This window comes from Podarcis muralis, chromosome 13 (genome assembly GCF_964188315.1).
Source record: "Podarcis muralis chromosome 13, rPodMur119.hap1.1, whole genome shotgun sequence".
NCBI lineage: Eukaryota > Metazoa > Chordata > Lepidosauria > Squamata > Lacertidae > Podarcis > Podarcis muralis.
In genome coordinates, this window is record NC_135667.1 from 46,288,824 (window position 1) to 46,306,101 (window position 17,278).

The 17,278-nt window shown below is 49.7% G+C and overlaps 1 long non-coding RNA gene across 1 annotated transcript in view; it reads left to right on the forward strand.

Moving 5' to 3' along the window:
• The window catches only part of LOC144325148 (uncharacterized), a 197,776-nt gene extending 183,664 nt beyond the window's left edge, over positions 1-14,112 (forward strand). The window contains exon 2 of the long non-coding RNA XR_013390468.1: positions 13,723-14,112. This is a non-coding gene — a long non-coding RNA (uncharacterized LOC144325148). The remainder of the gene's footprint in view (positions 1-13,722) is intronic.
• Positions 14,113-17,278: the final 3,166 nt, after the last annotated feature.

Sequence of the window (17,278 nt, forward strand, 5' to 3'; positions counted from 1 at the left end):
TACAGAGTACAAACAGTGATTGGAAAATAGTATACAATTACTTTGCAAAAGCTCATTGATTTATTTTTCTCTGTTTATTGCTTTCCTTCTTTAGCCATTGTGCCACCATTGATTTGAATCCCAAACCTTTAAGCAGGTTCCTCACCTGTAGCCCTTCAGATATGGGACTCCCATCAACTCCAGCCAACATGGCCGGCAGTCAGGGAAGATGAGGTATACCACTCTTCCTAGAGAACCCCAGTTTTTCCAGCTCTTATTTAAAAGAAATGAAAGTTACCCCCTCACCAAAGCCAGTCATGTATCCTGCCCCAGACCAGGCTGGTCCAGAATGCGGCAGCTAGACTGGTGACTGGGAGCAGCCGCCGAGACCACATAACACCGGTCTTGAAAGACCTACACTGGCTTCCAGTACGTTTCCGGGTACAATTCAAAGGGTTGGTGCTGACCTTTAAGAGCCCTAAACGGCCTTGACCAGTATACCCGAAGGAGCGTCTCCACCCCCATTGTTCTGCCCGGACACTGAGGTCCAGCTCCGAGGGCCTTCTGGCGGTTCCCTCACTGCGAGAAATGAGGTTACAGGGAACCAGGCAGAGGGCCTTCTCGGTAGTGGCACCTGCCCTGTGGAACGCCCTCCCACCAGATGTCAAAGAGAAAAACAACTACCAGACTTTTAGAAGACATCTGAAGGCAGCCCTGTTTAGGGAAGCTTTTAATGTTTAATAGACTATTGTACTTTAATATTCTGTTGGAAGCTGCCCAGAGTGGCTGGGGAAACCCAGCCAGATGGGCGGGGTATAAATAATAAATTATTATTATTATTATTAAATGTGTGGCTGAGGGCTGCATGTGGCCCTCAATGCCTTTTTGGGTGGCCCTTGGCAACATTTGACGCCTCTGTTGTAAATAAAATATGCCCTTTTCCCTTATGGGGTATCCAAGAGCCCATATAGAGTCCTTACATAGGTTCCCTATTGGTAGGAGAAAATAACAGAGGCCAACCAGAGAATATTGAGAAGCAAAGCAGCTAGTAAGCTTGATCTTTATTGATCTGTTGCAACAGGGTGCTCCCTCACACGCAGGAGAGGAAAGGGCCCCACAAAAATGCTGTGCAAGACCTTATAAAGACTTTTGAAATTCCCATTCCCTCGATCAAGACCACCCCCAGAAACATTACACATACATCACAGAAGGGGTGTAACCTAAGACCACCCCTCAGATACATCCCACCTACATCACAGAAATTTAAATGTTGTTTTTCTCCTGTCACAGTTTATCTCCTGTCTGGCAAGTTACTTGATTGGATTTCCCAGGGAGCCTGGCCATTCTTTTGTAGTGGTAAAATACTTATTTCCTGGGCCAGGTCACAGGCTCACACCTTATTCAAACAGACATATCCTTGAGACAGGATTTGTGAGGAAAGAGACAATGGGGAGACTTTTCCAGTTTGACCTTGCAGAGAAAATATTTGGTCAGTTTAGGAATCAAAATGGTTCCAGGTTGGTCTTCCTGTGTTGATCTATGTATGTGCAGTTATGAACATTGCCATATATCTAAGACCATAAAATTCCTATCACACCCTCACACTGCCTTCTCAAAGCCAGGTAAGCGAGGCGCTGGGCTTTGGGAAGAAGGAGTGAAGACTCTGACAGAGTCCTAGAGTCCTTCCACCTACTGCCCAAAGCCAGACATCTCTCTTAGGTTCCCCATCACCCTGGGCATGGAAGGGCAATGTGCGGCCCCCGGGTGCCATGCCAAAGTACTCCTGCAGCCCTTTTGGTATGAAAAGTTGGGCCGCGCTGCCCTAGACTGTTCTGTTACGCTTCAGGTTGTCAGGCTGCAAGTACAACTGTTCTCCGATGTTTCCTGTGGAAGGAGAAAGAGATGTGAAGTGGCCATTTCGTAAACGTGAAATGGCACTTGCGGTGATGGATTTGTCTGCCATTGGTTCCATTGGAACGAGAAGCAGATGCATCATTGCGCCTTTGACGCCCGCATAATGAAGGCAGATACTGCCTCACAAGAACTCATTAGCAAGCAGCAGAATCCGTAGCCCGATTGCATCGAGATTGTCCCCATCCACTGCCAAGAGCTGCAACAACATTTTTAACTGTCATGTCAACCTCACCTTCTGACTGACAGCTTGCTTATCTTCAAAGTCCACATTGGCTTCTGTTATCTGCCTTCCAGGAGATTATAGCTATCTGGGAAATGTTACCCAGGTAACATGAGGAAGCTGCCAACATGCCCCCATAGGAGGCACTGTGAAATTCTCTCTCTGGAGAGGTGAGCAGAGATGCAACGCCTTTGGAAAGGTAGTTGCAGCCAAGGCTGTGGAGGGGAACAAAAAAAGATCATTGCATGGCACTTCATCATAAAAAGGTAAAGGTACCCCTGCCCGTACGGGCCAGTCTTGACAGACTCTAGGGTTGTGCGCCCATCTCACTCAAGAGGCCGGGGGCCAGCGCTGTCCGAAGACACTTCCGGGTCACGTGGCCAGCGTGACTAAGCTGCTCTGGCGAGCCAGAGCCGCACACGGAAACGCCGTTTACCTTCCCGCTAGAAAGCGGTCCCTATTTATCTACTTGCACCCGGGGGTGCTTTCGAACTGCTAGGTTGGCAGGCGCTGGGACCGAGCAACGGGAGCGCACCCTGCCACGGGGATTCGAACCGCCGACCTTTCGATCGGCAAGCCCTAGGCGCTGAGGCTTTTACCCACAGCGCCACCCGCGTCCCTTCACTTCATCAGCATCATCATCAAATATTTTTATTTATACCCCGCCCTCCCCGGCCAAGGCCAGGCTCAGGACGGCTAACACCAAATACAAAATTACAATAAAACGTAATTGGGGAAAAAAACAATTAAAAGATGGCTTAAAATACAACTTAAAATGCAGCCTCATCTTAGTTTGTTGTTGTTGTTTAGTCATTTAGTCGTGTCCGACTCTTCGTGACCCCATGGACCAGAGCGTGCCAGGCACTCCTGTCTTCCACTGCCTCCCGCAGTTTGGTCAAACTCATGCTGGTAGCTTCGAGAACACTGTCCCACCATCTCGTCCTCTGTTGTCCCCGTCTCCTTGTGCCCTCCATCTTTCCCAACATCAGGGTCTTTTCCAGGGAGTCTTCTCTTCTCATGAAGTGGCCAAAGTATTGGAGCCTCAGCTTCACAATCTGTCCTTCCAGTGAGCACTCAGGGCTGATTTCCTTAAGAATGGATAGGTTTGAGTAGATATGATGGTCATCCGAACTGAATTCGCCCAATCCCGTCCATTTTAGTTCACTGATGCCCAGGATGTCAATATTTATTCTTGCCATCTCATCTTACTAGTAGCCCATAAATCAACACCACAAAGGGAAGAAACATCAGATATTCACCCGAGCCAGCTATCCATGCTGGTCCTACACGGGACAGCAAAAAAGCCAAGGGAAAATTTATATACCAAATCCCATATAAGGGGTCAGAGTGAGTCTAAGCCGAAGGCCAGGAGAAACAGCTCCATCTTGCAGGCCCTGCGGAAAGATGTCAAATCCCGCAGGGCCCTGGTCTCTTGTGACAGAGCGTTCCACCAGATCAGGGCCAGTGCTGAAAAGGCCCTGGCCCTAGTTGAAACCAATCTAACCTCCTTGAGGCTCAGGACCTCCAAAGTGTTGTTATTTATGGACCTTAAGGTCCTCTGTGGGGCATACCAGGAGAGGAGGTCCCGTAGGTAAGAGGGTCCTAGGCCGTGAAGGGCTTTAAAGGTCAAACCCAGCACCTTAAACCTGACCATGTACTCCACCGGGAGCCAGTGCACTGGATGAATGTGATTCTGCGGCAAAGGACCCCGTAAGGAGGGTCCTTCTGCACCCGCTGGAGTTTCTGGGTCAGCTTCAAGGGCAGGCCCTACTTGGAATTTAGGCCTTGGCTTTTCTGTAGGAGAGTCATATTAATATCCATTTTCATATTGAAACAAACAAACAAAAAAATTCCTTCCAGTAGCACCTTAGAGACCAACTAAGTTTTTTATTGGTATGAGCTTTTGTGGGTATGCACACTTCTTCATATACAGATACAGATATCTGTAATTGCACAAGGTAAACACACATAAGTATATAAACCACATGTCTAAAACAGTACAGGAGAGCAATCCAAAAGCCCTCTTGGCTCTCCTAAATACCGTATTTTTCGCACTATAGGACGCACTTTTTCCCCTCCAAAAATGAAGGGGAAATGTGTGTGCGTCCTATGGTGCGAATGCAGGCTTTTGCTGAAGCCTGGAGAGCGAGAGGGGTCCGTGCGCACCGACCCCTCTCGCTCTCCAGGCTTCAGGAAGCTATCCCAAGTCTTGCAAGCCCGGCGGGATGTCCCGCGGGCTCGCAAGGCTTGCGGGCAGCAGCCTGCACCCAAAAGCTGGGGACAGCGGGGAGGCGCAGAGCTGCCACCCCGCTATTCCCCGACCTGATCTGGAGGCTGGCGGGGGGAGAAGCAAGCCTGCTTCTCCCCCCCCCCAGCCCCACAAGCTCGGGGGATAGGGGGATGGCGAAGCGCCGCCATCCCGCTATTCCCCGACCTGATCTGGAGGCTGGGGGTGGGAGGAGCAAGCCTGCTTCTCCCCCCCCCCCAGCCCCACAACCTCCAGATCAGGTCGGGAAATAGCTGGATGGCGGCGCTCCGCCATCCCGCTATTCCCCGACCTGATCTGGAGGCTGGGGGTGGGAGGAGCAAGCCTGCTTCTCTCCCCCCCCCCAGCCCCACAACCTCCAGATCAGGTCGGGGAATAGCGGGATGGCGGCGCTCCGCCATCCCGCTATTCCCCGACCTGATCTGGAGGCTGGGGGTGGGAGGAGCAAGCCTGCTTCTCCCCCCCCCAGCCCCACAACCTCCAGATCAGGTCGGGAAATAGCGGGATGGCGGCGCTCCGCCATCCCGCTATTCCCCGACCTGATCTGGAGGCTGGGGGTGGGAGGAGCAAGCCTGCTTCTCCCCCCCCCAGCCCCACAACTTCCAGATCAGGTCGGGGAATAGCGGGATGGCGGCGCTCCGCCATCCCGCTATTCCCCGACCTGATCTGGAGGCTGGGGGTGGGAGGAGCAAGCCTGCTTCTCCCCCCCCCCAGCCCCACAACCTCCAGATCAGGTCGGGGAATAGCGGGATGGCAGCGCTCCGCCATCCCGCTATTCCCCGACCTGATCTGGAGGCTGGGGGTGGGAGAAGCAAGCCTGCTTCTCCCCCCCCCCAGCCCCACAACCTCCAGATCAGGTCGTGGAATAGCGGGATGGCGGCGCTCCGCCATCCCGCTATTCCCCGACCTGATCTGGAGGCTGGGGGTGGGAGGAGCAAGCCTGCTTCTCCCCCCCCCCAGCCCCACAACTTCCAGATCAGGTCGGGGAATAGCGGGATGGCGGCGCTCCGCCATCCCGCTATTCCCCGACCTGATCTGGAGGCTGGGGGTGGGAGAAGCAAGCCTGCTTCTCCCCCCCACCAGCCCCACAACCTCCAGGCTTCAGGAGAGCCCCACCGCCAGCCCCACAAGCTCGGGGGACAGCGGGAGAGGCGCAGCGCGCCCTTCCCGCTGTCCCCCAACTTGGCTAGAAGGCTGGCGGGGGGAGAAGCCTGCTCCTCCCCGTTGCCAGCCCCGCAAACTCGGGGGACAGCGGGAGAGGCGCAGCGCGCCTTTCCCGCTGTCCCCCGACTTGTCTAGAAGGCTGGCGGGGGGAGAAGCCTGCTCCTCCCCGTCGCCAGCCCCGCAAACTCGGGAGACAGCGGCAGGGGCGCAGCGCGCCCTTCTCGCTGTCCCCCGACTTGGTTAGAAGGCTGGCCCAGCCCCGCAAACTCGGGGGACAGCGGGAGAGGCGCAGCGCGCCATCCCGCTGTCTCCCGACATGGTTTGGAGGCTGGCGGAAGGCTTCCTCCTCCCCCAGCCCCGCAAGCTCCCAGAGCGATGCCAAAGCTGCGCGCAGCTTCGGCATGGCTCTGGGTCCCGTTCTGGGGGAGGGGGAAGCTCGGGCTTCCCCGCCCCAGCCCCGCGCCTGGCGGGGGGGGGGAATAAATTTTTTTGCCTTTATTTCCCCCCCCAAATCTAGGTGCGTCCTATGGACCGGTGCGTCCAATAGTCCGAAAAATACGGTACTCCTCTGCCTCCTTCATCCCCCTTGCCTGATAGCAATCAGGGGACGTTCCTCAAGGGATTCCTCTCCTGTATCTATGAACCTCCTTTGTATTAATTGTCATTGTTTGCCCAGATGCTCTGCATTGAGAGATGTCTGAGGGGCGTCCTGATTGTCTTATCAAATGCTAATGTTTTGTGTAAACTGTGTCTGGAACTACGTTATGTAAAATTTGCCAAATCCTCAGGAATATCACACCTTACTGAGCCACATTAACCCCACCTTATGTGTGATGCAATTTCTGACAGTTTGTAGAGGGGATGTCCTCCTCCTCCATGTCAAAATGCAAAGAGATGTTTCTTCTTGGTTCTGGGTCTCTCTTGCCTCCTTTCTAGGAGGGGAGGGAATTTGGTTTCAACAGAAAAATAAAGATCTGCCTTGCTTTCTCTGCATCCTGCCTCCATCCATTCATCTCTGACCCCTCATGGACTTAAGAGGACTCAGTCCCTTGGGGAGCTGGGCAGCAAAATCCAAGCACCCCTATTTTTCTATATCACCACAAATAATGGGAATGCCAATATTGTAAGTGTGGGAGAGCACTTTTATTTTCCATTTCTGCACAATTTAGCCAAAGCCCCTGAATTTTGAGGTGCATTTTGCCTCTTTTCTCCTATACCAGGGGTCTGCAACCCGCGGCTCCGGAGCCGCATGTGGCTCTTTTACACCTTTGCTGCGGCTCCGGGGCGGATAGTAGCGAGGGGAGGAGGCGCATTGTGCTCCCCGACACTCCCCACTGTGGCGGGCGCTGTACTGGCTGTGACGTCGCATGGGGGCGGTGCGTGCGTTAGTCACGCACCGTCCCAACGTCACCTTCCTGCCCACCCGCCCGCCCGCTACATTGTAAGGGGCATGTACGCTGGTCAATGCATTGAAAGAGGGCATGTTCGCTGGTCACTGTTTTGAAGGGGAGTGAAGAACACACACACACAAAAAGGTAACTTGTTAATTTAACGTTTATTTCTATGAGGAGGAGTAATTCTGAGGGGTGAAACAAAGAAATAATAAAAAAGTGACAAAAAAGTTATTTTTATAATGACGAGTTTTGCGGCTCCCAGTTTTTTTTTTCTTCGGAAACGGGTCCAAGTGGCTCTTTTTGTCTTAAAGGTTGCAGACCCCTGTCCTATACTTTCTGGGCGATTCTTCTCTAAGATTCCTTCATTGTTAACAGCTTTCATCCCTCCTTCCATCTGCATTTCCCTCTTTGCTAACCATATTTTGTTCTACTCAAAAACATCCAACTCTTTCAGCCTTTCCTGCAGGGAGCAGTTCCATAATCTCTCTTGCCTGTCACACCATCTCATGAATCTTACAACTATTCTTTTTCTGGTTTTCTTCTCCTCTTTTGCTTGGCAGCTCCACCAGCATTTTTTGTAAAGACCATCAGCGACCTAGAAAAGGATGGGTGGGGAGATGTGCGTGTTTATATGCAAGAGAGGAGGAGAGGAGGATGTCTATCTTGGATCCTAAAGTCTTGTGCTTGCCTCTTTAGCGATCTCAGGAAAGTGGGAAGAAGAAATTGCCTTTGACTTACCGTACCTGTTTGAATATTGGCTTCTGAGGAAAGAGGGAACAGGTCTGACTTAAGCTGGATTCGGAAAGGCCTTCTCTAGAAGGCTTAAATGCCATTTGATCCCAAGGCAAAATCTCCATGGCATTTCAATACTTCAAGCATAAAAGAGCCCAACGTATCCTGCAGGAAGCACACAAGCAGAACATGGGTGCAAAATTAAAAAAGTCCTTCCAGTAGCATCTTAGAGACCAGCTAAGTTAGTTATTGGTATGAGCTTTCGTGTGCATGCAGTATTTGAAAAAGTGTGTATGCACACGGAAGTTCATAACCAATAAGGGACATGGGTGGTGCTGTGGGTTAAACCACAGAGCCTAGGACTTGCCGATCAGAAGGTCGGCGGATCGAATCCCCATGACGGGGTGAGCTCCTGTTGCTCAGTCCCTACTCCTGCCAACCTAGCAGTTCGAAAGCACGTCAAAGTGCAAGTAGATAAATAGGTACCACTCTGGCGGGAAGGTAAATGGCGTTTCGGTGCACTGCTCTGGTTCGCCAGAAGCGGCTTAGTCATGCTGGCCACATGACCCGGAAGCTGTATGCTGGCTCCCTTGGCCAATAAAGCGAGATGAGCGCAGCAACCCCAGAGTCGGTCACGACTGGACCTAATGGTCAGGGGTCCCTTTTGTTAGGATATTTCCATTCCACCTTAAAAGGGAGCAGGCTTTGTGAGTCACAGAGTCTGCATATTTCCTGTTCACAGGAAGTTTATATTTTGTCTTTGCTTTCGTTTTCTCTCTCTGTGCCTGAGACACCGAAGCAGGCAGTCATGTTTTCTTTGTTCTGACCAACGCTGTATAAATTTGTAAATAATGCTCTCCTGCGTGCATCTTTCGCTGTGCATTATCTGCTGATAGAGCGTGCAAGAACTCTGGAATGTGGGAAGCTATTTCTGGGGCTCGTGTCGCTAATTGAATGATACTGCATGTCTACGGGAGATCGATGGATCATCCGGAATCGACGTGGGGCCTTGATGGATGATGTCTCCCTGGCAGTATCCCAACACCTTTACCTTTACCTAAGGTGCTACTGGAAGGAACTTTTTTATTTTGTTTCGACTACGGCAGACCAACACAGCTACCTACCTGTAACTAGAACTATGGGTGCAAAGGCTTTCCAAATCCCCAGGATTCACTGACAAGGGCTAAACCAGTTTGTCTGTAATACAGACACTGTTTTAGCTGCCTTGTCACCCAATAAACTACAATAGACTACTGTACCAAATTCATTGTTTGTTGTACAAAACTCACATATACATGCACAAAACTCACATATTGGTACATTAGTAACAGATATGACCTCCGCTATTTTTAAGCAGCATTTGAACACGATTTGGCATGGAGTCTACTAGTTTCGAACAGTCACTGTTGATTTTCGGATCCCTGTACCACACTTGAATCAGTGCCTGAATGAGCTTCTCCATAGTCGTACAGTCTACAGCACGGAGGCAACTTTTGCATATAGCCCACAAATTCTCCATGGGATTTACGTCCCGGGAATTCCCTGACCAATCACGTACCTGTATTTGCTGCTCTATCATGAATTTATTCACCACTTTCGATGTGTGACGGGGGGCTGGGTCCTGCTGTCATATCCTAGTACCGTCAGGACACCTCTTTTCCAGCTCTGGGATAACTCTCTTTTGTAGAACCTCAATATATTGTGGCGAGCGCATCATTCCTTCTGTTGTCTGCAGGCTTCCGACATCGTAATAACTGAAGCATCCTCAAAACATCTTCTTCTGTGGGTGCTTGACAGACTGATCAGTGTGGCATAGAAGACATGCTTTGTTTCAATTAATTTGCACAAGGGTGTGTTTTCTCCACGGTTTTGCCACTGTAGCCTACTATTGTGAGAGAACCTGCGGTAAACGTTGGCAGAGAGGAAAACAAACCAAAAAAAACAACAACCCATGTTTTCAGTGTGAAAGGGTCTTCTTACTGCTTATGCTGGTCACCAGGCCCTGAGACAAGTTTGGGTCTTTAAAAATAAGTTCAGAAGGGAGAACTTGGGGCAGTAATTTTCTGCTTCATGGTTGTCTGACTGGAGGATAGTGAAGGGAACATAGGTGCTGGAAATGCAAAGAGCTTGAGGGCACATTCTTTCATATGTGGTGGCCTTGTAAAACAGGGAAAGAGTATTGGGAAATGATATATAATGAATTGGAAAAATGTTCAAAAGTACTCCCCCTCCCCCCCCAAAGCCTGAGTCCTTTCTGTTGGGGATAATCCAGACTGAAATTCCCAGGTGTCAAAAAAAGGTTATTTATGTATGCCAATACTGTGGCTCATGTTTTGTTAACCCAAAAATGGGAAACGAGCGAGGTCCCAACCATAGAAGAATGGCAACTTAAGTTGACAGAATATGCGCACCTTGGGGACTTAACATATAGAATAAGAGACCAAGAAGAACATAAGTTTAGAGAAGACTGGAAAACGTTTGTTGAATATATGGGAAATAACTGTGTACAACTGAAAACGCTGGCAGCATTAAGATAAATTCAACAGTGTAAATAAGTTTTGAAGGATGTAAAGTGGAATACTGAATGGTATAGTTTTTCATGGCAAAATGAACCATGAAAAGAAGAAGAAGAGAAGTTATTCTATATATGTTAAGGATGTGAAAAAATGAGTACAGTACTATAAATTGTAAAACAGAAAATTTAATAGAAATTATATATATATAAAAGAGAAGGGAACATAGGAGCCAACTCCTAGGGGCCGATACTTCAAACATAAAATATTTGAAGGGCCCAACACCCCTCCCAAAAAAGTTAATGGGCATTGCCATTCAATTGGTATGTGTGTGCCGTGTCATGTGATTGATTGAGCGGGGCGGGACTTATCTGCCCCCCATATTTTATTCAAGTTGGCACCCCTGGAAGGGAATGTGTGTAGAAACTAGCCTACATTTTGCATTTATTGCTCCACCCACTTTCCTCTCTGGCTCCACCCACCACTGGCATGCATCCCTTGGAAAGTTGCTCCGAATCTGAGAGCCCAGAGAGGCCGGTGGGGTGTCTCCAAAATAGCCTCTCTGCTTCCCCACCCTCACCCCTCCAGGGAAAGCTTTGATGGCTACAGTTTTAAACCTTAGATTAGGGATTTCTGGCAGCCCTAAGGAGGAAGAGAGTTAAATCAAGGAGTCAAAGTGACTGATTCCTGTAGCAGGGCTTGCATGCTAATCCACACTGCAGAAGAACGGGCAGGGCTGCTGCTCTGTAGGTAGGGGAAAATCCCTTTTCCTTGGGTCAGGATAATGGCCAGGATTCTGGGAGTGTTCACGCCTCCAAAACTAACAGAGCCACAAGAAATTGCTTTGCTACTTTGAGTAACATACGATGCTACATTGCATAGTACAGTGGTACCTCGGGTTACATACGCTGCAGGTTACATATGCTTCAGGTTCCAGAATCCGCTAACCCAGAAATAGTGCTTCAGGTTAAGAACTTTGCTTCAGGATGAGAACAGAAATCGTGCTCCGGCAGTGTGGCAGCAGCGGGAGGCTCCATTAGCTAAAGTGGTGCTTCAGGTTAAGAACAGTTTCAGGTTAAGAACGGACCTCTGGAACGAATTAAGTACTTAACCTGAGGTACCACTGTATGAGCATCTTGCTAAAGGGTAAGCAACCTTTTTCATCAGGGGGCCGGTCCACTGTCCCTTAGACCTTGTTTGGGCCGGACTATATTTTGAAGAGAGAGAAAAATCAACGATTTTTGCCCACCCACAAAGAGGCCTGAAGATGCTTCATTTTACCTGTCCCAGTTGTCGTCCCAATAGCTGCAGTTGGGCTTTTCCGGCCAGCCAGACGCTGTGGTGGGTTAGGAGGCTGTGTCAGCAGGTGAAGACAGAAGCAGCAGCCCCGGCGGAGGACCCACGGAGGGAGGTAGGGGAACCGGGGGGTCAACAGAGCTTTTACCCACGCTGCTGCTGCTCCTTCCTGAGAGGCACCACGGAGAAGAAGACAGAGTATTAAGAAACCAGAGGCCTTTCTTCTTGGAATAATAGGTTTGGAATTGCCCCCAAAAGATGTTAGATTGTTTTTGTATGCCACAACCGCAGCTAGAATTTTGTTAGCTAAGAATTGGAAATCACAAGAAGTCCCAACAGTGGAGGAATGGCAGATGAAGATGATGGACCTTTCGGAGCTAGCTGACCTGACTGGAAGAATCCGCGACCAGGAGGAGGAAGAGTACCAGGAGGAATGGATGAAATTCAAAGAATATTTACTTACGGTAAATATGCTAAGATAACTTAACTGGAAAAACCTGCAAATACCAGATTGGCTTAGGATTTAATTATGTGATGTTAGAGAATAATATGTTTAAAGTCAAAATGAAAACAAAGTAAGATGTTAAGTGATTAAGTTAATTTTATGAGAAAAATGGTTTTGGAAAACTGTTACAATGATATACACTGAAATTCAGCCAGGGGGATTTGAGGAAGTCACTTAAGAATGTTACTAAAACTGGATCAAGTACAGTTAAGATGTATGTTTGTTTGTTTAAAATTTTGGAAAACCAATAATTTTTTTTGGAAAAAAAGAGAAGACAGAGCCACCTGCCAACCCGCAAGCGGTAGTCGCAGCCACCACAACAACCTGCCTGAACGCCATGGGAGGAATGAAGGAGGCAGGCGGGCAGGCGGGCAAGCCGACTCCCGGCGTCGATGACGCCCGCCGTGGGACAAGTTACCTGAGGAGAAAAGTGCCACTGTGTGAGGGAGAGGGTAAGCATGTGTGCGCTGGCGGTCCACGCAGTGATTCCTGGACCGTCCGTGGGCCGGATCTAGAAGGCAGTTGGATCTGATCCGGCCCGCGGACCTTAGTTTGCCGACCCCTGATCTTACTGATGACAAGTTAGAGGTACTAAATAGCATAGCCTTGGCTATTTGGCTTGGGAGAACACCTAGCTTTATGCTGGGTTGGGGAAAGTTAAGGAATTGCCTTGAAAGGCAACAAGAAGCATGGGTACCTTTAGGGACGGTGGGGTATCGTGATGCAGAGCCTGAGCTAGATGTGAAGCTACAGGGAAGCTACAGGGAACCAGGCAGATGGCCTTCTCGGTAGTGGCGCCCTCCCTGTGGAACGCTCTCCCATCAGATGTCAAGGAGATGAGTAACTAACTTTTAGGAGACAACTGAAAGCAGTCCTGTATACGGAAGCTTTTTAAGATCTAATGCAGGGGTCAGCAGCCTTTTTCAGCTGTGGGCCGGTCCACTGTCCCTCAGACCATGTTTGTTTGGAGGTTTTTTTTGGGGGGGGGGGGGTGAACAAATTCCTGGTGTGATGGCCTGGGAATCTGATTCAGAGGCTGAACCTGAGGAATCCCAGCCTGCACAGGAGTCCCCGCCTCCAGGGCCGGCTGAGCTGGGGCAGGGGCTTGAACCTGAAGGGTCCTCACCTGTGCTGGATCCTCAGGTGCAGGCACCAGCTGAGTCTGCTCTGGCTCCTGAGGTGATGGAGGACCCATTGCCTGCAGGTGCTCCACTCTCAGCCTCGTCAGAGGAAGCTGAGGTTGCCTCTGGGTCCGGTGACCCTGGTCTAATGTTTTGTTATGTTTTTATACATTATGGAAGCCGCCCAGAGTATCTGGGGCGACCGAGTCGTCAGATGCTTGGTAGCATTCCTTCTGTATCTAGATCCAAAAAAAATAACAAATGGTTATGTTGTTTGTATGTCTTTCTTGCCAAAGGTCCATCAGAGCCACAACGCTGGCCCCCCTCACCCTAAAAAACAGTGCCAAGGAACCATTTCTGACAAATTTGAAGCAATGATAACAAAGTCAGCTTCTGACTATGTACTTGGACGGTGTTGTTACCGGAAAAATCTGAGGGCTCCCTTGGACAAAACAAAGACACCAACCAGGATAACTTGGAGCAAAACAGCAGCCTGTAGGCTTGGCCTTTATTGAACTGATGCATCAGGGTGTTCCCCTCACTTGCAGGAGAGAGGAAAGACCCAGAAAAATAGTGTGCCAGGTCTTATAAAAACTTTTGAAAATTTCCCTCCTCTAGGTCAAGCCCACCCCCAGAAACATCATGCATACATTACAGAAAGGAGGGGTTGAGGGAGGAGTTGGTGGTAACCTGAGTGTCTTGTCACCTGGCTGGTTCCTCCTTTCCCCCCTCCCCATGAGTCACTTCCAGGAGACAAAGGGGAGTTTGCAGTTTCCTGCCCCCTGAGGGAAGATCTGATCATTGTCCTTTGTTTCAGTCCATGCTGAATCCACTCCCATATGCAAGTTCTTTGTGATCTTGATTGTCTTCTGTCTGGGATCATCTGGGCAGGGCTCCTGCAGATGTGCTGAGACAGTGAAGGGATTATGGCTGACCAGGGCCAAGCCACCCCCTTTTGTTAGTTCTTGTCATATGGAGTAAAATAAAAATGGAACAGTGCAAATCCGATGTATGGTTGATTTTCTATGAATTTATAACAGAAATGTGGCGTATGTAGTGTGTGTGTGTGTGTGTGTGTGTGTGTGTGTGTGTGAAGTTTGTACAAACAGAATGATTGGGGTGGGGGTGGGGGTTCCTGCTACAGTGTAGACCCCCCCCCAAAAAATACCATGAGATCTATAACTTACCCCCTCACAGAGCTACAGTTCACAGCAGCCTTAACAAACTACAATTCCCAATATTCTTTGGGTGGAAAATGTGATTTACATGTATGATGTGTGTGCAGTCAGTGTCATCTCCCAGCTGCTTTTCCACTTGGGAACCCTGTTTTCAAATATTTGAGTCGAAGGGCGGAGATTTCAGCCCTAGGCAATATGCCTGGCAGGCAGACTCAAGTCCCAGCACGGTTCTTCTAAGACATGAAGCCCTGGGAAGCAGGGACTGCCTCTACTGAGTGTATGAATTGTCTCACAAACCAGGACCACGTTCTAGGGAAAGCAGAATTCCCAGATGGAGCCCTCGCTGCTCATTCTTCTGGGAAGGATGTATTATTCATTATTTTTATTTTATTAACTGAATTTATGTAGCCACCCCACAAGCATAAGCTCTGTGGGCGGCTCACAAAACAAACGCATCAATTAAAATGCAATATAAAACAGTAAACGAATTAAAAGCTGAAAGCACAGGATTGTGTTTGCTTACCCAGGAATGCTCGGAAGCCTCAGTAAAATTCTGCCCGTAAATGTTACGGTCAGGTAGCTGAGGGGATAAAGTGGTTGTGCAATTCAGCTGGTAAATTAAATGGCCTCTGGGTTCTTCCAATTCATTTTTCTAGCATTACAGTTTTGAATGTAAAGATCTATTAATTTGCAAAGCTTTAGTGGAGGAGGAATGGAGCTCCAGGACTTTCTCTCTCTCTCTCTCTCTCTCTCTCTCTCTCTCTCTCTCTCTCTCTCTCTTTCTCTCTCTCTTAAGAGCAGGGGGTAATTGACAGAACCTCTCTGCTCTGGCAAGTAAATGAAGTGATGCTAATGAAGCTTTCAAATTTGTTTGTGACAGATTAGAACAGAGGAAGGCGGAGAATGTGGAACATCGTCTGAGCAAAGTCTCTTTTCCTTTGATGGCGCTTCTAATTCTTGATGGTGTGAATAGTAACACTTCTTTGCAAGATGGTTAGCATTTCCAATTAAAAGTTAAAGGATGCATTCCAGGCTGCCGTAGATTCATTTGTTAAAAGTTCTCCGCGTTTCACGAGTTGAACCCTTTTAGTCGGAAGTCAGCAGAACTGGATTCAATGGTGCTTGCTCCTAGGAAGCCATTTAGCGGGTTGCAATCAGGCTGATCCTAATAAATTGGGTATTATGCAGTATATTGCTCTTTGTCGACTCTCCTTGGGGGCATGGCTGTGGGTGTTGTTCCTGATAGCTACTATCAGGCTACTAGCCACAATGAATATTGTTGCATGCTGTCAGGGCTGCCTCAGGTCCCAGCTCACAAGAGACCAACGCCAAGTCCACTTTATTTACAAAAGTCTTTATTGAAGTACATTGTTTGCTCCACAGCCGAGGTGCGCAGCCCCACGTCTGTTACGCTTAGACCGCTGAAGTCCCCTCTGAATCAGTCCCGCCTCTACACCAGTTTAAGAGGCTTGTGCTGGTCCACCTCTTCCTGTCCTTCCTTTTCCGCAGGGTCTTTCTGCCCCCCTGGGTTCCTTCCCTCCTGGATTCCCCTGACGCTGAGTCCCCAGACGCCTGCTCCCCCCTCCTCCGTGCTTTGGGACCAGGCTTCTCCTCCGGGCTCTCCGCATTTCCGCGCGCCTCCACATTTGAACTTGGCGCGCGTTCGCTACCTCTGACCTTCCTCTTGACAGTTACACTACTCTCTGTACTACTCTCCGCCCCTTCCGGCAGGACGTCTTGCCCCGATCTCCTTCCCCTCTCTGCTTCCTGCTCTGCTTCGTCTGTCACACTGGGAACTCCACCCTCTTCACTCCGTTCCGGCGGGGAAGCCGGCCCCGATCTCCAACTCCCGCTCGGGGTTCCTCTGCTGCTCCCCTGCTCCTGACGAGTCCCCCCTGTGGCTCCCCTTGGCCTGACCAGGGGCGCCCCCTTTTGGGAATCCTCCGATTCACTTGAAAGACTCATGGAAACCCTCAAGTCATTGTCATCCTCCTCCTCCTCGTTCCGGGATTCTTCCCCCTCGCTCTCAGTCTCCTCCCTCATCTGTGCCTCTCTCCCTGAACCCCTGACACATGCGTTGTGGTCTAAACCACTGAGCCTCTTGGGCCTACCAGTCGGAAGGTTGGCGGTTCAAATCCCCGCGACGGGGTGAGCTCCTGTCGCTCTGTCCCAGCTCCTGCCAACCTAGCAGTTCGAAAGCACGTCAAAGTGCAAGTAGATAAATAGGTACCGCTATGGCGGGAAGGTAAAAGGCTTTTCCGTGCACTGCTCTGGTTTCCATCACGGTGTCCCGTTGTGCCAGAAGCGGTTTAGTCCTGCTGGCCACATGACCCAGAAAGCTGTCTGTGGACAAAGGCCGGCTCCCTCGGCCTGAAAGCGAGATGAGCGCTGCAACCCCATAGTTGCCTTTGACTGAACTAAACCACCCAGGGGTCCTTTACCTTTACCACCTCTGTCTCTGAGTGGGGCAAGATTCCAGGGGTTCCAGCTGTGAGATGAGCACCTCAGGCAGTAGACATTGAGGGGCACAGAGCAGTAACTTCTGCCTCCTAAGCTAATCTCAGGTGCTGTGGAAGAAACTGCCTCATCATCCGTGTTGAAATAAGATTTAACTACTAGTGCGGATAAGGAAATGGAGTCTATGCAGCTCCTTACATACATGGTTTCCCATACATTCAAGCTATACACAATAAAGAACCAGGAAGGTTAAAAACACACACACAAAACTGCGAATAAACTAAGGTTAAAAAAAGGTAAAGGACCCCTGGACGGTTAAGTCCAGTCAAAGGCGACTATGGGATTCCTGCACTCATCTCGCTTTCAGGCCGAGGGAGCTGGCATTTGTCCACAGACAGCTTACCGGGTCATGTGGCCAGCATGACTAAACCGCTACTGGCGCAACGGGACACTGTGATGGAAGCCACAGCGCACAGCAATGCTGCTTACCTTCCCGCCACAGCAGTACCTATTTATCTACTTGCACTGGCGTGCCTTCG